We start from the raw sequence: 23,131 nt of genomic DNA, 5'->3' as shown, positions 1-23,131 counted from the left end.
GCCCTACCTCCTTCCCCTCCTCACAGCACTTGTATATATTTGTACAGATTTATTACCCTATTTATTTTACTTGTACATATTTACTACTCTTTTTTGATAATGATGTGCATATAGCTATAATTCTATTTATTCTGATGGTTTTGACACCTGTCTACATGTTTTGTTTTGTTGTCTGTCTCCCCCTTCTAGACTTTGAGCCCATTGTTGGGTAGGGACCATCTCTGTATGTTGCTGACTTGTACTTCCCAAGTCCTTAGTACAGTGCTCCGCACAAAGTAAGTGCTCAATAAATACGATTGAATGAATATGAGCCCCCTAGGATTGGCTATCTACACGACCTAATAAGAAAAGTGGTGGTATTCATTAAGCACTTTACTAAGCACTGAGGTTAATCAAGTCAGACATGGTCCCTGACCCACATGGGGCTCACCGTCTAGGTAGGAAAATAAGATGAGGGAATTGAGGTACAGAGAAGTTAAGCAACTTGCCTAAAACCGAACAGTAGGCAAGTAACAGAGCCAGGATTAGAGCTGAGATCCCCTGACACCCAGGCCATGCTCTTTTCACTTGGCCACATTATTAAATAATTGCCAGCTCTTCAGTGAGCTTGATTCTGTTTCAGTCCGGTTAAAGATGTAAGTCAGAAGTAAAGACAAGCATTTATATTTTTTCAGGGCTTTGGGAGCCAAAACAATGCCAGCATTACAGTGATTTTTTTTCCCCTAGTTTTTAATCTTTACAATGATCTGAGGTTTTTATGGTGTGTTCAACATTTAATTCTAGCCACTCTACTAAACACTGGGGTAGATACAAGGTAAGCAGATTGGACAAAGTCCATGTCCCTCATGAGGCTCACAGTCTTAATCCCCATTTTACAGATGAGGTAATTGAGTCACTGAGAAGTTAAAAGACTTGACGAAAGTCACATAGCGGATGAGTGGCAGAACCAGGATTAGAACCCAGGTCCTTCTGACTCCCAGTTCAGTGCTTTATCCACTAGGCCATGCCCACAACTTGATTAAATGAAAGAAAAAAATCCACATTTTCTCTGTGCATCTTCTCAGGTAGTTACAAATTCCTCAGTCTGCTCATTTGTTTCCTGCAGGGTTCTTTCTGCCCTGCTAAGGGACACATTGGGAGAACTGGATTGTGTAAATGCTAGCATGTTACTTTGGCACACAGGGCATAAAAGCACCCTTCAAAAAGAAAATTTACAACAGCGATCTTCAACGTTTTGAATATGTAAAATGCTTCATTGGCTAACTATTAATAGGGGGAGGATAAGCAAAGTATTTCAAATAGCTGCTCTGGCTCTATTCTGAGGTAGCTACTGTGGGGTTATCACGGGTAGTAATTCCCAAATGCAGACCTTTCAGTTGCTACTACATGATTCTTAGAGAAGCTCAAGGTCAGGGTCAACAACTGTCCTAGGTTTTAGCTTAAAGAGAAGCAGTGTGGCCTAGTGGAAAGAGCATAGGCCTGGGAGTCAGAGGACATGGGTTCTAATCCCGGCTCTGCCACTCACCTGCTGCGTGGCCTTGGACACATCGCTTAACTTACCCGTTCCTCAGTTACCCCATCTGTAAAATGGGGTTTAAGACTGGGAGACCCATGTGGGATATGGACTATATTCAACCTGATTATCTTGTCTCTACTCCAGCACTTAGTCCAGTGCCTGGCAAATAGGTCTCTAAAAATACCATTAAAATAATAATAATAATCATTATGGTATTTGTTAAGCACTTAAAATGTGCCAGGCCCTGTACTAAGCACTGTGGTAGATACAAGCAAATCGGGTTTCACACAAGTCCCTGTCCTGCCTGGGGCTCACAGTGTTAACCCCCATTTTATAGGGGAGGTAACTGAGGCATAGGGAAGTTTAGTGACTTGCCCAAGGCCACACAGCAACAAGTGGCAGAGCAGAATTAGAACCCATGACCTTCTGACTCCCAGGCCCTTGCTCTATTCACTACACCAGGCTGCCTCGACAAAAGGCTCTGAAGAGAATATTCCTAGCATTGTCTGTAAACCAGCCATGAAAAAAAGCACCTGCCCTTGTGACAGAGCTAAAAAAAAATCCCGATGGATGGGTTAAAACTCAAGTAATACGTGAATTGCATACCATTTTTGAGCAAGGTTAGTTGCTCTACCTTTGTTTTTTTCTATTTTTTTCTTTGGTTTTCATGGATTGGCCTGTTTTGGGAGAGCTCTGATTGTGGAACAGTGAAAAGGGGTTAGGGATAATAGGAAAGGGAGTGACTTACTGATATATAGGGGTGGGGCTGCTGATATTTGTAATGGCTCAGTTGCTATTTTTACAGAATGGTATCGTTTTAGCGGCTGTTGGTCCCAAAACTGTTTGGAAGGTATTTGTTGAATTCCATGGATATCTTGCATTCAAATATTTTAACCATTTTGGGCTCCTAAAATCCACCACTTGTCTGCTGTATGACCTTGGGCAAGCCAGTTAACTTCTCTGTGCCTCAGTTACCTCATCTGTAAAATGGGGATTAAGAATGTGAGCCCCACGTGGGACAACCTGATTACCATGTATCTACCCCAGTGCTTAGAACTGTGCTCGGTACATAATAAGCACTAAACATATACCATAATTGATGTTGTTGTTGTTGCAAATAGGTAAATTATAGCTAGTATTATGGCTATTTAAGTTGCAGTTGATAATAATAGTAATTTATAAATGCTTACTATGTATTATGCACTATACTAAACACTGTATAGTTACAATAAAAAAGGTCAAACACATCCTTGCCCCATACAGGGCTTTCACTCTAAGGGAAAGGGAGAACTTGTACTGAACCTCCATTTTACAGATGAGGAAACCAAGTCACAGGGAAATTAAATGATTCGCTCATGATCACACTGCAGGCAAGTGGAAGAGCCAGATTTAGAACTCAGGTCTCTTTACTCCCATCTTTGTGTTCTATCCACTAGTTTAGCTTCTGCCTCTTGGGCACACCAACTGATGCTGGGAACCACGACACGGGGTTTGGGCTGCAAACTGAAGTAGCAGCTTTATATTGTGGGATTATGTCATTTTAAGCATTTTAGATTTTAGCTACTATATAAAAGTATATGATTTGACACTAAAAATGGCAAATGAATTGTCACCTTCTGTCCCCAAAATGACACCTCAACAGGTGGCCTTCAAAAGCAGAGGTGACTTTTCCTTGAAAAGATCCGGTACCCCCCAGAATGAACCAGTCAGTTTTGGAAGAAAGATGAACACTGAGGGAAGAGATGAAAGTCTGTAGGAGGAAGAAAGCTTGAAGGAGATAGATGTAGGCCATGAGCCAGAGTACAAGTAAATAAGGTGTGTTAAGAGATGTCTTGTATTCTCCAGAACATCCATTGGATGTCCACCCACTTCCACATGAAACAGAACCTCCTCACCATTGGCTTTAAAGCACTCAATCACCTTGCCCTCTCCTACCTCATCTTGCTGCTCTCCTAGTACAACCGAGCCCACACATTCCTCTCCTCTAATAACAACCTACTAACTGTACCTCAATCTTGTCTATTTTTTAATAGCATTTATTAAGTGCTTACTATGTGCAAAGCACTAAGTGCTGGTTTCACTGCCGACCTCTTGCCCACATCCTGCCTCCGGCCTGGATCACCTCACTTTTCATAACCGACAGACAATTACCCTCCCCACCGTCAAAGCCTTACTGAAAGAGCATCTCCTCCAAGAGGCCTTCCCTGACTAAGCCCTCATTTCCTCTTTACCCACTACCTTCAGAGTCGCCTTGACTTTCTCCCTTTATTCACCCCCCCCCACCCCTATAGCACTTATGAACTCATCCATAATTTATTCATATTAAAGTCTGTCTCCCCCTCTATACTGTAAGCTCATTGTGGGCAGGGAATGTTTCTCTGACATTGTTACTTGTACTCTCCCAAGCACTTGGTATAATACCCTGAACACAGTAAGTGCACAGTGAATACAATTGATTGATTTTTAAAAAAATTAGGAGAAAGAGAAGTTTTCACTAGAGCAGCAGGCCCAAAAGACTGCAAGTGCCAATCTTAAATCTCTCTCTCCCAGCAAAGTTTTGAAAATCAGGCAGCCTCACTTGAAAATAGTCATTCAGTCAGTTGTATTTATTGAATACAATTGAATTTATTGAGCATTTATCGTGTGCAGAGTAATGTACTATGTGCTTGAGAGAGTACAATACAATAAACATGCACATTCTCTGCCCACAACAAGCTTACAGTCTAGATGGGTAGACAGACATTAAAATAAATAAATAAATTACAGATATTTACATAAGTGCTGTGGGAGGGGGTATGAAAAAAGGGAGTCAGTCAGGATGACATTGAAAGGAGTGGGAGAAGGGGAAAAGAGGGTTTAGTCAGGGATGAACTCTTGGAGAAGACATGCTTTCAAGAAGGCTTTGAAGGTGCTGAGAGTAATTGTCCATCAGATATGAGAAGAGGGAGCATTCCAGGTCAGAGACGGGACATGGGCGAGAGGTCACTGACAAGATAGAATCAAGGTACAGTGAGAAGGATAGCATTAGAGGAGTGAAATGTGCAGGCTGAGTTGTAGTTGGAGAGTAGCAAGGTGAGGTGGGAGGGGGCAAGGTGATTGAATGTTTTAAAGTCAATGGTGAGGAGCTTCTACTTGATGTGGACGTGGATGGGAAACCACCGGAGTTTCTTGAGGAGTAGGGAAACATGGCCTGAATGATTCTTTGGTAGAAAAATCATCTACACAATGATTTTGTAGAAAAAACAGGGAGGTCACATTTTGGCTTTACCTCTGGATAGGCCCTCAGTATCGAACCAGGCCTCCTAGAAGAAATAAGTAATTAAATAGCATAGTTTGTGACTCCAGAGATTGTGGTTTTTTCCTTGGGTTTTGATGATATCCAGAACAGAGAAGCAAAATGAGGTCCATGCATGTGTCTACCAACACTTGCATTATACTCTCCCAGGGCTTCATACAGTACTCTGCACATGGTAAGCCCTCAATAAATAGAATTAATTGATTGATTGCTTGATTGATGTGGGACAGGATATCCAATGAAGGCAAGCTTACTAAATGAGCAATTGACAGAGTGGTAATATCACTACAACCGATTGGGACACTTGGGATTCCAAGACAGGTGGTTCCAAGAGAAGGCACACTTGGAGGCTGAGGTCATGATTTTGGTTTTTTTTTAATGGTATCAATTAAGCACTTACTATGTGCCAGGCACTGTCCTAAGCACTGGGGTAGATACAAGCTGATCTGATTGGACAAAGTCCATGTCCCACATGGGGCTCACAGTCTATATTTTTCCTATCTGCAATCTCTGCGATTCTTTTGTTACTTTGTTTCCTAAATCTCCGTGAACCCAGGCTATCCAGACAGTTACCGTGATTTACATGGCATCACACATTGAACCACTGCGAGCTTTAATTCGGCATTGGAAGTACAATGATAAGATAATAGCTCAACAGATTGGGAAATAACCAGCATTTTACTTTGAGTCAGAATTGGCTACGGTTTTATTATGCACCGTTCATTTCTCCTGGTCAATCATTTGAGTATATATTGAACACTTTAATGTAGATTTGAAATAACTGGACTTTTTTAAAGACTTGAAACGAATCTTACTCCAACCTTCTCCCTCCCCCTTTCTCCCCTTGCTAAGCCCATCATTAAAGCTCTTTGTTTAAATAATCCACTGCCACCAAAGAATACACTGTTGTTATTCTAGTGTTTCTAATTCCTATTAGGTGGCCTGGTATCATTTCTTTATACTATGGGTCTCGTCACAGCAGAGAGGCTACATTGTGCCCAGGTCTCATTGATTTAATTACTCTAGCCTGAATGAATGTAGTCTAACCTAGAACAGCTACTTAAAATGTAAATCAATTCAGTGATGCATAAAAATACCACACTGATAACAGCAACTGAGGGTAACCTCTTGAGAAATAAGCTTCTGCTTACACTATGTGAATAAGACTACACGGACAGTTAAGCAGTTCACACGCACGGTTCTTATTCTATCTTCCTGTAGAGGGAGCCTCGGAATGTACATCACATTACATTTCCAAAAATAGTAGGAAAAAAAAAACCTATGTGGAATGTGAAATTCAGTTATGATGTACTTTTGGGCTTCAATTCCAAAAAGATTTTTTATTTCAGCTCCGTAATCCGCTGTTAGGTTTCTGTCTAGCCAATAACTGACTGGTCTATGTCTGTCTAGCCTAAGTCTTGTAGCAAATCTCAATAAGGAGAGCAGAAGAGAGGTTGAGAAATAGTGCGGCATTGTTGTATTCTGTAATGGTGTAGATTTGCTGGAGTATGATAGGGAGTAAACTGTAGGACTCCATTTGCAAAGATGAATTGGTCCCATTATAGATCTGATTAAAATGAAAATTTTGACCAAGGTTGTCATTTTAAATTAATTTTTATAGAGCAAACTGTCTACTCCTTGAGAAAAGGAGATTCTATGCTAGTTATTGCTTGGATGTTTTTATAGTGAGGTATTCTAGCTAAGTTAGGGTAATTGTAATTAATATTCTGCTATAGGTTTTTATGATATTGGTTAAGTACTTATTATAGTTCAAGCACTGTTCTAAGCACAAGGGTAGATAAAAATCAATCAGACCGGACACAGTCACTGTCCCACATGGGGTTCACAGTTTAAGTAGTAAGGAGAACAGGATTTGAATCCCCATTTTATAGCTGAGGAAACTGAGGAACAGAGAAGTTGTGACACCCCCAAGATCAAGTAGCAGGTAAGTGATAGAGCTGGAATTATAACTGGTGCTCTGAATCCCAGGCCCATGCTCTATCCATTAAGCCTCACCCCTTTCCGTTGTGACTATCATGAATCAATCATTCAAATTTTATCTATTACCTACTGTGGGCAGGGCACTGTATGCTGAGAGTACACTTGGGAAAGTATCACAGATCTAGTACACATGATTCCTGCTGTCAAGGATCTTACAGTCTTTCAGGAGAGACAGACCCTAAAATTATTTACAAATAGGAGGGAGAAAGAAAAATGGACATGTATATGAGTTAGTGCCTAAGTAATACTATGTCTAAGCTCTGAATAAAAAGTGCTACTGGTATTGTGAGTACACAAATGCTTAGGTGGACAGAAGTGCTGAAGTGAAAGTTGGGGGATTATAATCTAGGAATCAAATAAAGTGTTATTATTAAGTATATAATGATAATAAAATATAATTTTGTTATTTGTAGAGGGCTTACTATGCACCAAGCACTGTACTGAGGGCTGGGTAGATACAAATAGTAGAGATGTGATTTCAGAAGGGATTTGAAGAACAGGAGAACTGTGGTCAGGCAGATTTGAGGTGGGAGGGAGTTCGAAGCAGGGAGAAGGGCATGAGCAAGAAGTTGGAAGTGTACTCACCCCCAGCCCTCAGCACTTACATACATATCCTTATACTCTGCTGCTTCCCTTATCTGTTATTGCCTTTAATGTTGGTCTGTCCCACTGGAGTGTAGGTTCCTTGAGGATAGGGATCCTTTCTACCTACTCTTTTATATTCTCCCAAGTGCTTAGTACAGTGCTCTACACACAGTAATCACTCAGTAAATACTACTGATGTGATTGGCTCTCCCAGCATCCCATTGGGAGTACAAGCCTGTATTTTGGGTTCCTCCCACTGGGACCTGAGCTTACCTTCCTTCCTGGAACACCCATCCTCCTTCCACTCCAAGCACCCCAGTGGGGCAGGGGCGAGGAGGATTGAAGGAGCAGGTGGGTCATCATTGCCTCCTTCACCTCAAAAATTGTCCTCAAGGTGAGGGCAGGGGCAGGAAGTGGCTGAGGGCACGTGGGTGGGCAAGGAGGTGGAAGTTAGTTAATGTAGAGACATGGGGAGGGTGGTGATGGTGTTGTCATTTGTTTTGGATGTCCAGATATTTCAAACAAAAAAATTTTGTGGCCTACGGTATCTGGGTAAAATGTCTCTACTTTCCATTCTCCAGCAAGTACTCTAGAGGAAGAATTCCACACCTTGTCCTCTAGACTGTAAGCTCCTTATGAGCAGGGAACATGCCTGCTAAATCTGTTGTATTCTCCCAAGCGGTTAATACAGTGCTCTGTACACAGGAAGCATTCAATAAATACCATTGAGATTAGATAGACAGGTAGACAGATAGATGGATAGATAGATGATAGAGAAGCAGCATGGCTCAGTGGAAAAATCACGGGCTTGGGAGTCAGAGGTCATGGGTTCTAATCCCGGCTCTGCCATTTGTCAGCTGTGTGGTTTGGGGCACTTAACTTCTCTGTGCCTCAGTTCCCTCATCCGTAAAATGGGAATTAAGACTGTAAACCCCACATGGGACAACCTGATTACCTTGCATCCCCCTAGCGCTTAGAACAGTGTTTGGCACATAGTAAGCACTTAACCAATACCAACATTATACAGATAAATACGTATCTGAAGTTAATGGAATTTAGCATCTTAAGAAATCTTATAGGGCAGTGGTCTCCAGTAGGCTACTACTGGTAAGGGCACGGTTTGTAAAATAGGATGGCTGGACACTTGGGAGTCAGAGGTCATGGGTTCTAATCCTGGCTCCTACATCTATCAGCTGTGTGATTTTGGGCAAGTCACTTAACTTCTCTGTGTCTGTTACCTCATCTGTAAAATGGGGATTAAGACTGGGATTCCCACTTGGGACAACCTCGTTACCTTGTGTCTAACCCAGTGCTTAGAACAGTGCTTGGCACATAGTAAGTGCTTATCAAATACCATCATTATTATCATTATGAAATCATCATGTCATTTCAATATCATTGCCATGTGCCTGAATACATTCTGCACTATATTCTCGGTAAATCTCATGTTAAAATCATAGTACTGTTACCTTTAAAATGGATTTCCCTGTGCCTCAGTTTTGTCATCTGAAAAATGGATGATTTTCTACCTGTCCTCCTTCCTCCTTAGACTGTGAGCCCCATGTGGGACAGGGACTGTGTCCAACCTGAATATCTTGTATAATTATTGTGGTATTTATTAAGCACTTGTTATGTTATCAGCATTGTATTAAGCTCTGGGGAAGAAACAAGGTAATTCGATCAGATGCAGTCCCTATTCCATTCATGGAGAACAGTCTAAGTAGGAGGGAAAATAGGTACTGAGTCCTTATTTTACAGATGAGGAAATTGAAGCACAGAAAAGCTAACTGACTTTCCCAGTGTTACACAGCAAGCATGTGGCAGAACCCAAGTCATCTGACTCCACTAGGACACACTGCTGCATGCTGCTGTATCGACCCCAGTACTTATTACAGTGCTTGGAATGTAGTGAGCAATTAAATACCACAGTTATTATTATAATCCACAAAGTATACAGCACCAAAGGAGGTCACATACACACAAGAGAGGATTAAGAGGAGTGTGGTCCTTCTTTTGTTTTGGTTTGTTTAAAGATGTTTGTTAAGCATTTACTCTGTGCTAGTCACAATACTAAGCACAGGGATAGATACAAGCTAATAGGGTTGGACACAGTCCATGTCCCACATAGGGCTCACAGTCTTAATCCCCATTTTAACAGATGCGGTAGCTGAGGCACAAAGAAGTGAGGTTACTTGCCCAACATCACACAACAGACACGTAGTGGAACCAGAATTAAAACTCAGATCCCCTGATTCCCGGGCCCATACTCTTTTCCACCAGGCCATGCTGCTTCCCACCCAAAATCTCGTAAAACCATTAATAGCCAGATCCCAGAGACCTAGAAGCACCTGAAATTACATGACATCTTGAGCTCAACCTGTTAGGCAGCGGAGTCCAACCTTGAAGCTAGGATCAACTCTTGGATCTTGCAATTAATTGGCTTTAAAACTGAGGTTTGAGTCTCTGAGTTTCCTCAACTTCAAAATGAGAATACTAGTACTTTCTTCAATATGTCACTGAGAAGTTGTGGGCATTCATAATTGTCTGGGTTGCAGTTTTATCATTCAGTTTAAAAAAACCTGTGAGGATTCATGACGATTCATGAGCTATTTGTTGTAGAAAAACTCTGAGGTGCTCAGAGGAAAAGGTACACTATAAATACATGCTATTCCTATCAAGATGATTCTTGGGACTATTTATATCAGGATGAAGATAAAGTACTTCCACTGATACAAAGTGTATTGTGTAAAGTGTATTTACTAGACGGAAATAGATCGACTAGACCACTTCAAGTATGGTGACTGACAGGGAGTGTTCTGGGGAAAAAAACAATCAGATCCAACTGTCTCCTGACTTTCAGGAAGCAACAGTAGTAGCTGGAATCTGTTGGTAGGGACTGATCAGAGATGGGGTAAATGGATGGAGAAGGTTGGGGGTTTTTTAATGGTATTTGTTAAGTGCTATTATATGCTAGGCATTTTACTGGCATGTGATCTGATTAGACACAGTCCTTGGCCCACATGGGGCTCATGGTCATAATCCCCATTTTATAGATGAGTGAACTGAGGCATAGAGAAGTGAAGTGACTTATCCAAGGTCACACAGCAGACAAGGGGCAGAGCCCAGATTAGAATCCTGGTCCTCTGACTCTCAGCCATGCTGCTGCTTTTTATGGGTGAAGACCTGGTATGGCAAAGAGGAAGATGCACATGATGACAGGACCCTCAGGACGTGAGGCAGATGGGGTCAAGAGGAAGGCCGTAACCAATAGGGAGGGTAGGTAGGGCAAACGGCAAGAACCAGAGGTGAAAGTAAGCTGGCACCGACCGTGGAAAATAATAAGTGCTCGTGTGGTTGTTCCAGTGTGAGTTTAATTTCAAAGCTGAAGTTTTTTCTTTTCCCCTTAGCACTGAACTTCTTTTGTCACAGCTTGTGTTGGGATTAGCCCAACCAACCAGGGCTCTGGTCTAGGGATTCCACAGGAGCTTGGGAGCTGATGCCTCTCACTGGCTGAGCAGGGCCTAATGAGAAAATATCTGTTCTTCCTCCCAGTTAGGCTGGGTCAGGGACAGTGCCTGACCTGATTATCGGTTATCTAGTACAGTGCTGGGCCCATATGGGGCACTTAACAAGGCCCGCAGTTATTATAAGTTGGAGGCTCTGGTTAATACTGTGATTTGCCCCTGACGGGGTGCCAGCCCTGGCCCAAGACTGCATTTCAGGACCAATCCACAGGGTGTCAGGCAGCCTATCAGCCACCAAGTAGCACAGTCAGGTCCATTAGAATCAATCAATCAATTGTATTTATTAAGCACTTAGTGTGTGCAAAGCACTGTACTAAGCGCTTGGGAAAGAAGGACTGGCATGGCTCTGTGTGAGGTGTGAAGGACACAAGGGGCGTTTTGGGATGAGGGTGGCTCAAAACCCTCCAGTGCTTGCCCAACCATCTCTGCATTAAGCAGAAACGCCTCACCACTGGCTTTAAGGTACTCAGCCATCTCTCTCCCCACTAACTACCTCTCTTTTCTCCTCTCCACCACAATCCAGGCTGCACACTTCAATCCTACTCACTGTGTCTCAATCTCATTCTCTCTCACCTTCAATCCCTTCTTCGCACCCTCCTTTCTGCCTAGAATTCCCTCCCACTTCATTCATTCATTTAATTCATTCAATCATATTTATTTAGCACTTACTGTGCTCAGAGAACTATATTAAATGCTTGGGAGAGTACAATGTAACAATAAACAGACACATTCCCTGCCCACAACAAGCTCTATAGATCACCATTCTACCCATCTTCAAGGCCGTACTAAAATCACAACTCCTCCAGGAAAACTCCCCTGACTAATCTCTCTTCTTTCCATCTTATTTTCACTACCTCCCATCATCCACGCACTGGCTCTCAACTGGCTTCTAAAAATCTAGGTCTACCCTAGACCTCTGCTCAAACAGCATGGCCTAGTGGAAAGAGCACAGACCTAGAAGTCACAAGTCCTGGGTTCTAATCCCGTCTCTGCTAATTGCCTGCTGTGTAACATTAGGCAGGGCACTGCTTTTCTGCGCCTCAGTTTTCTGATCCTTAAAATGGGGATTCAGTGCCTAATCTCTCCCCTACTTAGACTGTGAACCCCTTGAGGGGCAGGACTGTGTCTCCCCTGACTAATGTTTATCTACCCCAGTGCTTAAAACTGTCCTTGACAGGTAGTAATTGTTTAATAAATGTAATGATAATAATAATAATTATTATTATTACTACACATGGCCTCTCTGGGACACCTGACTGCCACAGTGACTGCCGGCAACCTACTCCTATGCCACATTATTTGGTATTGTGATTTCACTGATTCTTTAAATGGCTTTTTCTGCCCTCCCTTATTGCAGGCCCTCCACTTCAGTAACTCACAGAGCAGCTGTTGGCTATCCTGCCAAACTGCCTACTCAACAAAATTGCCCTGAGCCTGGAAAATTCTTCTCCGATTTTTCCAGGACACAACCAGGCATGGAGAAGAAGCATGATCTAGTGGACAGGGGTCTGGGAATCTAAGGACTTAGGTTCTAATCCTATCCCTGCCACTTGCCTGATATATGACCTTGGGCAAGACACTTCATTTCCAGTGCTTCAGTTTCCTTAACTGTAAAATGGGGATTCAATACCTGTTCTCCCTGCCACATTAGAATATGAGCCTTGTGGGGGACAAGGACTGGGTCTGGCCTGAATTACTTGTAATCTACTGCAGGGATTAGTATAGTGCTTGGCACACAGTCAGCACTTAATAAATATCATTAAATATCACCTTGCTACTCTCCCACTGCAACCCAGCCTGCGCACTTCGTGCCTCTAATGCTTACCTTCTCAATGGGCCTCAATCTCACCTATCTTACCACCGACCCCTCGCCCACATCCTGCCTCTAGCCTGGAATGCTCTCCCTCCTTAAATTTGACAGACTCTACCCCTTTCAAAGCCCCATTGAGGGCACAGCTCCTCCAGGAGGCCTTCCCCAAACCCCCGCGCTTTCTCTTCTCTCACTCCCTTCTGCATCTCCCTGACTTGTTCCCTTTGTCCTTCACCCTCTCAGCCCCATAACATTTATGTACATATCTGAAATTTATTTATGTTGTCTGTCTCCCCAACTCTAGCCTGTAAGCTCATTGTGGGCAGGGAATGTTTCTGTTTCTGGTTGGGTTGTACTCTCCCAAGCACATAGTACAGTACTCTGTACACAGTAAGTGCTCAGTAAATACTATTGAATGAATGAATTATTATTATCATCATTATTATTAACTGGGTGATAGCAGGTGTTACGGAGGTGTGTTATTTTTTTCTGTCTTTACCTCAATTTCCTCCATCTTTCTTTGCCTTATTGCACCCCAGAACTTCACAATTGCCACATCCTCCTAAGAACACCTTAACACTGTTATAAATCCCACTGAAATTTGTTTCTAAAAGTGGGTGAATTCTCCCCCATTGCAGCCCTCTGAGGGAAGATAAGGTGTTGCCCACCTTTCTGAGATGATTTGCATATAATCCAACCTGGAACGAGGGTAATGAATTAAATTATTGTGTCTAAAACTTTTTTTTATCCTTCTTCTCCAGGCACCACCACACCCATTCTCCACCCCTCCTCCAGCAGCCAGTGGTGCTATAGAAGGGAAGATGAGAGAGTAATAACTTTTCTTGTTTCATCCAGGACAGGAGAGCCTAAGGGGAAGACAAAAAAGGGGAACAAGGTGGTGATTAGGCCAAGGGTAGAAGGAGTGTTTATGTTATGGAGTTAACAAAACTTGCATGCCACATCATCCCACTATACTCTAGAGCTACCAAATCTAGATTTTTAAGGGGGCTCCAGCCCCTTCATCTAACCTCTTGTTTCTGAGTAAACATATGGAAAGAAATCAAACCCTTTTGAAAGAATTGCTTTAAAGTGATTTGATTTGCAGGAGCAAGAGGATATATATGCAAACAATCTGAAAGATGCTCAGATTTTAAGATGTAAGGACCACCTTCCTGCCTCCAGGAACATTTGCAGTAGAGCATCTCAAAACACTTGCTCCCTTCTCTTGGGAATATCTAGGAAAAGAGCTTTTGCACTTTCCCTTGGTAGCTCATTCCAGTCCTCAAAATCTTCCATTGTATTTTACTCTCCCAAGTGCTTAGTACAGTGCTCTGAACATAGCAAGCATGCAATAAGTACCATTGTTTGATATTTGCTTCATGTCTAACCTCAATCTCCACTGCTGCACTGCAAGCCATTTTTCTTGTGCCCTATACCTAGAGGAGAACATCTAGCTATTTGAAACAAAATCTCTCCTACCAGAAGATTCAAATTTCCTATCATTGTCTTTCTGGATGCATGTATGCAACAACCATTTGTAATATGAAAGAAAAAGAAAAACACCACATTAAAGCCAAACATTCCATTTTAAATCAGATCTTAATCTGTTCCAGAACCACTCCAACTCCTTCCCTATAGAGTAAGACTCTTTCCTCCAATAGTTGAATGAAAATAATCCTACCCAGACCTCAAACAGCCAGACGTGTGTCCTGTTTGTAGAAAAGGCAAACACAAAGACATCACACAAGTCTCAGTTTTGTGTTCCCTGCATTCTGTCAGAATGAGAGAAGCAGTGTGGCATAATGGAAAAAGCACGGGCTTGGGAGTCAGAGGTAGTGGGTTCTAATCTCGGCTCCTCCACTATCAGCTTTGTGACTTTGGGCAAGTCACTTGACTTCTCTGTGCCTCAGTTACCTCATCTGTAAAATGGGGATTAAGACAGGTTGTCCCACGAGGGACAACCTGACTACCTTGTATCTATCCCAGAGCTTAGAACAGTGCTTGGCACATAGTAACAAATGCTATTATTATTATTATTATTATTATTATTATCATTATTATTATTATCAGAATAGGCTCAGAATGGCTTACATTCCCCAGAAAAAAACCCAAGTGCCTGAGGCCAGAACCAGGAGCCCCTTGTCACCCTTGGACTCTTAAAACCCACCATCTGTAGGCCTTGGATTGGTGCTGCAGAATCCTTCTTAAGAGTGTCCACTGGACTGTCTGTCAGATGCTGAATGAGATGATCAGCCTTTCCAAGTCTCCATCACTTAAATTTCTAATAGAAAGACAATTCCATAGCAAGATTGTATTTTCTGCTTGTCGGTGTCAGAGAGCTTTGCCACGCCGAGGTCAAGAGTTATCCTGCCTAGTCTTTTGTGTTCTAAATTTAATTGTTCCTCTCCTTTTTTCTCTTAAAGAGATCAGTAAAAACTGTTAATTTGATCAATACTTAATTTTTTCACCTAGAGCTCTTTTCTTCTGCTGAGCGGTGATAAGCAGTCAAAAGGGCAGTAGGACGAGTAAATTGTCAGAAATTTTTTCGCTCTCTTCAGGCCATTCCACCACTTAGAGTGATGTAATTTATACCACAGTAGTAGCTCTGCAATTACCCTGTCTATTGCTGTCGACAGTATCTCACTATCTTTTAAATGGATCCAGCTTCAGCCGTCCAGCCAAGCAAACAGTACAAATGATGCCATTCCTCATACTGCAAGTCCTAAAGAGATAAGTTCCTTAAAGAGGGGACAATTTATCAGCTGATACAAGCAGGATACTTACAAGCTCACTTCTTTGTTTCGGTTCTTTGGCAGTCTTTTCAGAATTCCAAAGCTATTGATCTACCTGAAGATGAAGCTAAAGTATTGAAATCATGGAGCAGGGTGTGCAGCTTTAGAAGCTACAAAGGAACCTACCTGGGTGAAGCTCTCACACAGATCTCTCAAGGGCCTTGAAGACCCCGTCCTTATGTAAGAAACAGAAAAGGGGGATGACACCTATAGCCTTAGAAATGAGGGCTTGTATGTAAAACTTATTGGTTCTGTAGACCCCAGCAATGCAGTGGCTTTTTATTGTACTGGGTTTTTTAATGTATGGATTAATTGTATGCATTGAGTGTTTCCTGCGTACAGAGTACTGTACTAAAGTGCTTGGGAGAGTACAGGATAACAATATAGCAGACATATTCCTGTATTTTAGATAGTAGAAGTGCAGTAGTCAACTTTCTGATAGCATGGACAAAATGGTTTTAAATTTCCCAAGGAAATTCAAATTAGCCAGAGCACCACTATATTAAGAAAAGGATAAAATTTTTAAAAAAACCTGAGAAAAGAAATGAGAAATTTGAAGCAATTACAACTGGCCCTATGGAGACTAGAGAAAGTGAGTACTTAGCGTGAGGAGCAAACTCTCTGAGCTCCTGGGTATGGCAGAATCCAGAAGAAACCTGAAATTCCTGGCCAGTGAAATTATTTTTTTCACTTTATTTATGGTTATCTAACTTCCCCCTTTAACTGTGAGTTCCTTGACAAGAAGCTCCATGTCTTCTATTTCCTTTGTAGCTCCCATAACATCTAATTCAGTGTTCTATACCCAGTAGATGCTCAATAGTTACTTGTCTGTAGGTTTCAGGAGATCTCTACTCAGCAAAAAAAGCCAAGTCCTTGAGAGCAGGGGTCACGTCGACTTACTTCCTAATGTATTCATCTCAAGGGTTTAACACAGTGCGTTTCCCACAGTAAAGGCACAGGAAATATTACTGAGTGATTTGATTGCTATTTGTACTAAATCTGTGAAGACAGAGCTAATTGTCTGGCATTGGGTAGGAGGACTAGTATTTTTGGAGTCGCGTGTCACTGCACCTTATCTTTGCATTCATCAGGGAACTCAGACATCAGCACATCTTTCTGATTGGCAGGGAACATTTCTGATTTTTCTAGCTCCCTAGCCTGGTTCCCACACTCCGCACTGCTTCCCTGGCTGGCTTCAGTGAGTATCTCAGGGCCTAGTTAGGCTGGTGGAGTCAGGGTACGGGCTACAGCAGTCAATCAGAAGGATTCCCAGGTAAACAAAGAGGTCATCTGAGCAAACCCACTGTCTCCCCATAAGCACAATTTGACTTTTTTCCCGGTCTTGTCTTAGGCTATCAGGTCATTGCCGACCCATTGTGACTCCATGGACACATCTTTCCCAGAACACCCCACCACTATCTGTGATAGTTCTGGTAGTGTATCCAGAGAGTTTTCTTGGTAAAAATACAGAAGTAGTTTACCATCGCCTTCTTCCACACAGTTGACTTGAGTCTCCACCCTCATCTGTCTCCAATGCCGCTGCTGCCCAGCACAAGTGAGTTTTGGCTTGTAGCAGATTGTTTTCCACTCACTAGCCACTGGCCAAGCTAGGAATGGAAAGGGTATGCCTCTGCTTGACTCTCCCTCCTGTAGCTGAGAATGGTAAAGTACTGGAAACCCACCAGGTGAGATCCTGAGAGGGCTTTCTGATTTTACCATAATTAAATAAGACAAAAAACACCGGTCGTCAAATTATTGTTCAAGAAAAAGGCAGATTCTGAGGATTTTAAGATACTGGCATTGGTTTGCCTTAAACAAACATGAGCTAAATGTCAAGAACTGAATGGCTGCCTTACATAACAAGCCCCCTTAAAGGGCTTAGGTAGCGATTAGAGAGGAGAGATCTATCCCCCAAAAGAAAGGGGACATTACATCTTCCCATAGAAGGCTCAAGGGACACAAACTTTCTTGCCCTGCTCCCAAGATATCATTTTCTACTTCTGCAAGCAGACATGAATTTAAAATTTTGGAAAGAAGAAATTCTAGCAGCACATCCAGGCATTTTTATTGAACAACCACTGGAAAAATTCACTGGAAGGAAATCAGATGCCTATTGATTAAATTTTCTTTAAAATGGTATTCAGAGAAGGAAAGATTATTAGAGGATTGGAGGCAAGAGAATGCAAACAGTCTTCCTAGCCAATCTGTAAACTCACTTTGGCCAGGGAACCTGCTTACCAACTCTGTTGTATTGTACTCTATCAAGCTCTTACCATAGTGTTCTGCACATAGTAAGCACTCAATAAATGCCATTGATTGATTGATTTTGAAGCAGTTGAAATGAATGATTTCTATTTAGTTCTGTGGCCTAACAGTTTTATAAGAGTGGGGACAATGTATCATCTTGAAATGAGCGTAAATTCAGAGAAGATTTTTTTTGTAAGAGAATAGGACCAAATTTTCCTCAAATCTTTACTGAGATGCCTCTGTAATTATCCAAAGAAAATGTGCTAAAAATTGATCCCAGCGTTTCTTGGGGCCTTTGAAATTTTAGCCACTGCAAACCAGCAACAGATTCAGATATTTAGAAGATCCTGCTAATATTAAATACAGAATTTAATGCTAATTCAGAATTTGTACATTTTTGGACCTAATCCCATTCAGATTGAGACTCTCTCTTCCTAAAAGTGCTTCATAGAGGTTCTACAATGAAGCAGCTTGAATTTTTGAGCTGTTATTATAGTAGCAGTTTGAGGTTTGTGGGTTTCTTTTTTAACAAATGCAGGATTATTTTAACTTTTTACATTTTTTTCCTGTACTTCATTTCTATTACTATTACTACTAATAACAATACAAATAACAATGATAATAATAATAACAATGTATTTTAAGTCCTTTCTATGTGCCAAATGCTAGAGTAGATAAAAGGTAATCAGATCAGACACAGCACCTGACCCTCACAGGCTCACAACCTAAGGAGGACAAAGAACAAGTATTTGCTCTCCATTTTACAGATGAGGAAACCGAGGCACAGAGAGGTAAAGTGACTTGTCCAAAGTCACACAGCAAACAAGTGGCAAAGTTGGGATTAGAAGCCAGGTCCTCTGACTCCCAGGTCCTACTCTTTCCACTTGGCCCATGTTGCTTCTCAAGAAATTTAAGAATAGTAATGGAAATCAGGGATCTAGAGAACATGTTGGTTGGTACAGTCTTTAGACTGTAAGTTCGTTATGGTCAGGGAATGGGTCTACCAACTCTGTTATATTGTACTCACCCAAATGCTAAATACAGTGCTCGGCATATAGTAAGTGTTCAATAAATACAATTGATTAATTGATTAAGAGAATAAATTCAGGGCCTTAAACAAATTGCCCAACAAGACAAAATCCATATCTGGAACAGGTAAATGGTGCATTCAAAACCCAGCACTCTCATAAGAAACCACAAACCCACTCTTTCATAGAATAATGAAATGATGAAATGATTACATCAGTGCTGAGTAGTGCCTTTTTCTACTGTAAGCTCATTGTGGGCAGGGAATGTATCTCATATTGTTGTGTCATACAGTGCTCTGCACACAGTAAAGACTCAATAAATACAATTGATTACTGATTTTCTAACAGGAGGTGAATCTACTTAAATTGCCTCAGTTCCTCTGAGGTACAGAGCAACTCTGTAAGGGACCCAAGGTTGCCTTTCGAAATTTCAGGGTGCCTTCCGGACCTGAGCTTTAGAAAGGCATCAGTTGGCGTGATTAAAGAAAAAAACAAAACAAAACGATATGGCACTTTATTTGCCCAGCCAGCCCACCACATTCTGATCACAAAGGGGGAAAAAAAAAAAAAGAAAAAGACCATGAGAGAGTTCCCTTCACATCCCTGACCTTTCCTCCCGGCAACAAATTGCTTCTTGTTGTACTTGGCCTGTAGCATATTAAACCTGAAGCCACATAAAATAAGACAGCTCGATGGCAAGTAGGGGAATCTAGTCGCCTACTGGAAGGAAAAAAAAAATCACAGAATGAGACAACCCCTGCTGTCCAAAAATAATTTACTGTAACATGAGAATTCAAGCAAATCCACAGTGATGGAAACCCAGTGGGGCAAAGGAAAATGGCAGGAGGAGAAGGCCCAAGCTTTTAAATGCATAGCCAGACCTGAAAGTCAAGGCAGCTGTCTGAGCAGAATCAGATCAATCCAAAGGCTTCCCTAGTGCTTGTGTATTTATATATCCCCATCCTGAGGACTTGTGTGAATCTATCTTGTCATCTGAACATCCAAATACATACTCTACTTCCATTATTCATACATATTAATATGCTTGTCTCTCATATTAGAAGATTGCAAGCTCCTTGTGGGCAGGGACTGTGTCTAGCAGCATTATTGCACTGTATTCTCCCAAGCACTTAGTAGAGAGCTCTGCCCACAACAAGCACTTAGTAAAAACCACTGACTTAGTAAATACCACATTTGCAACAGTAGAGTAGTGATTAAAGTCTTGATAGGCTGGGAATTGGTGATGTGCTTCTCTTCTACTTTCCCAAGTGCTTAGTACAGTTCTCTACCCTCAGTAGGTGCTCAATAGATACTGTTTTCCCTGTCTTAGTAGCTTCTCAGCTGTCTTTCCCTAGCCAGTTGTGAGTCTTTTCATTGGCCCAGTCTGAGAAGGTTGTTTAGGAAAGATTCATTGATAACAAGTACCCTGCAAATCCAGCTATCGATCATGGATGCTACCTTCCTTTTTCTTGACCACTAATCATCAGTTGGCTCTCTGCTGCTACAAAACCCATGAGGAAAGCCGTATGCACGTCTAAGCCTAGTGACTGATGCTTTGCTTTCAGTCAAAGTTTTATAAAATAAGGTTTTGCCTCCTTTCCCCTTTCAGATTTTAACCACCTCAAGAACGAGCAATCGGTCTTCCTTTGAAATGTCCATGGGACTTAGTTCAGGTCCCAGAACTATGAACTGTATGCAGTGATTTCAGTGACTACTGCTGACTTTCTGAGATCATCTCTATACAAGCAGCCAGATCACCGATCCCACAAATTTTGCATTTGGAATAGAGTCGTGGTGGGTTTTCAGGACTTAGTTTATTTATTTATTTGTATTATTTATTTATATTGGTTTCTCTCTCTTCCTCTAGACTGTAAGTAAGTTCGTTGTGAGCAGGGCATCTCCTCCGGGGCTTAGAACAGTGCTTCACACATAGTAAGTGCTTAACAAATGTCATTATTATTATTATTATTATTATTATTATTATTATTGTTATTGTTATATTGTACTCTCCCAAGTGCTTAGTACAGTGCTTTGCACACCGTAAGCATTCAATAAATATGACTGAATGAATGAATGAATTAATAAATGAATGGTCCAAGCATACAGCTACTCTGTATGGGGGCCCACGGTTGGAACATGTTCTGACCACAGCCTGGTGAATAGAGCACAGGCCTGGGAGTCAGAAAGTCATGGGTTCTAATCCTGGCTCTGCCACTTGTCTGCTGTGTGACCTTAGAGAAGTCACATCACTTTTCTGAGCCTTGGTTACCTCATCTGTAAAATGGGAATTGAGATTGTGAGCCACATGTGGGACAGGGACTGTGACCAACCCGATTTGTTTGTATCAACCGCAGCGGTTAGTACAGTTTTTGGCACATAATAAGTGCTCAACAAATACCATAGTTATTATATTGCATTTTGCAGCAGAAGAATGGCCAATCATGTAGCTATGATCTCAGTCTTTTGTGTTCTCTACCCAAAACCCATGGCATTAAAAATTGTGCCTAGCATCCTCAGGACAGTCAACCCTCGGTAACTAAATTCACACAGTAAAAAAAGGGGAGTAAACCACCATACTTTTCCTCACTTGCAAGTTGGTTCAAAACATATTTCTGCTCACAAAAATGCATCAGATTAATTTGTGACTCCCCTGTTCTGGGCATCAGCAGCTTGGGAGAGAGTCGAGGGCAGAGAGGAAGGAAGCATTTTCGTATTTTGATGAAGAAAACTCTGTGGGTACACTACCAGAACAATTGCAGAAGGAGGTGAGGCATTCTGGGACAGATGCATCAATGGAGTTGCTATGGGTTGGAGATGACTTGCTAGCATAAGACAAGACAGGGCTACAAACTAGTTATGGGCAAGGAGTATGCCTGCTAATTCTGTTGTATTGTACTCTCCCAAGTGCTTAGTACAGTGCTCTGCATGTCTTAAGCACTGAATCAGTACCATTAACTGATTGACTGATTGGATAGCTGCTCTGGTAAAAATTTTGGTGATGAAGGAAATGGGTGATGCTCACCTGGATAATACAGATTTGTGGGGTAAAGGTTTGTTTCAATTGTTTTAGACCACAGGTATCACTCTGGTTCCCTCGGGGTCTGATGGATAATCCAAATTGGAACGGTTTGACTTTCAGTGACATACTTCAAATTATCCTTTCACTCTGTCTTTTAGTAAACCAGTCCTATATGATTAGGAAACATCCCCCCAACCCTTGATATTTTATGATATCTGGTGTGTTTGCAAGCTTAGTTTGTGGTCCTTTGCTATTGTATATGCCTACAGAATTACTGTATTATGATAATAATGATGGTGTTTGTTAAGCACTTACTATGTGCCATGCACTGTTCTAAGCGCTGGGGTAGATACAAGGTAATCAGGTTGTCCCACGTGGGGCTCACAGTCTTAATCCCCATTTTCCAGATGAGGTAACTGAGGCACAGAGAAGTGAAGCGACTTGCCCAAAGTCATCCAGCAGACAAGTGGCAGAGCCGGGATTAGAACCCATGACCTCTGATTCCCAAACCCGTGCTCTTTCCACTGAGCCATGCTGCTTCTCCATGGTGCTTGCTAAAATCCATAAATAATGAATAAAAATTATCCTTGCAACATCTCCTTTTAAAAATAGCAAGCATTTATCATTCCAACTCAGTAGCAGTGGATGCTCTCTTGGTGACTTGATCAATCTGAAAATAAATATATGATATTCTGTGTGTATTCTTTGAAAAGTTCTTTTTCCATTCAGAAGCAGCATGGCCTAGTGGTTAGAGCACAGACCTGAGAGTCAGAAGGACATGGGTTCTAATCTCGACTCCTCTACTTGTCGGCTGTGTGGCCTTTGGCAAGTCACTTAACTTCTCTGGGTCTCAGTTCCCTCATCTGTAAAATGGGTATTGAGACTGTGAGCCCTATGTGGGACAGGGACTGTGTCCAACATGACTAACTTGTATCTACCCCAGTGCTTAGTATAGTGTCTGGCACATTCATTCATTCATTCATTCAATGGTATTTATTGTGCGTAGAGCACTGTACTAAGTGCTTGGAAAGTATAGTAAGTGCTTAATAAATACCACACTTCATAAAAAAAAGTGAGAGCACTCCCCTCTAATTGACAAACAATATCCTCCAACCTGAATTTGTCACTGAAGTTCCTTGTTTTTTAATGCTTACTTAAACTATGTCTTAATTCACAAAAAAGCAGACAATCTAACCCAAAGGAATGATTTTGCATCAGTTCGATTGTGGTTGTTTCCATTTCACATTACCTGTAAATTAGCTTCTATTGTTATTTTGGCATTTCTGCTTTAAAAATGCAAGATTCTAGACCGTA

The 23,131-nt window shown here is 41.7% G+C and overlaps 1 non-coding gene across 1 annotated transcript; it reads right to left on the bottom strand.

The window, feature by feature from the left end:
• Nucleotides 1-17,088: 17,088 nt before the first annotated feature.
• Nucleotides 17,089-17,226, bottom strand: LOC119933894. Its single transcript, XR_005452762.1, has one exon. It is a non-coding gene; the product is annotated as a small nucleolar RNA SNORA7 (small nucleolar RNA).
• Nucleotides 17,227-23,131: the final 5,905 nt, after the last annotated feature.

Source organism: Tachyglossus aculeatus, chromosome 10 (genome assembly GCF_015852505.1).
Source record: "Tachyglossus aculeatus isolate mTacAcu1 chromosome 10, mTacAcu1.pri, whole genome shotgun sequence".
NCBI classification, from domain to species: domain Eukaryota; kingdom Metazoa; phylum Chordata; class Mammalia; order Monotremata; family Tachyglossidae; genus Tachyglossus; species Tachyglossus aculeatus.
Note: the sequence above shows the minus strand (reverse complement) of the source record. Positions and strands in the feature narration are given on the sequence as shown.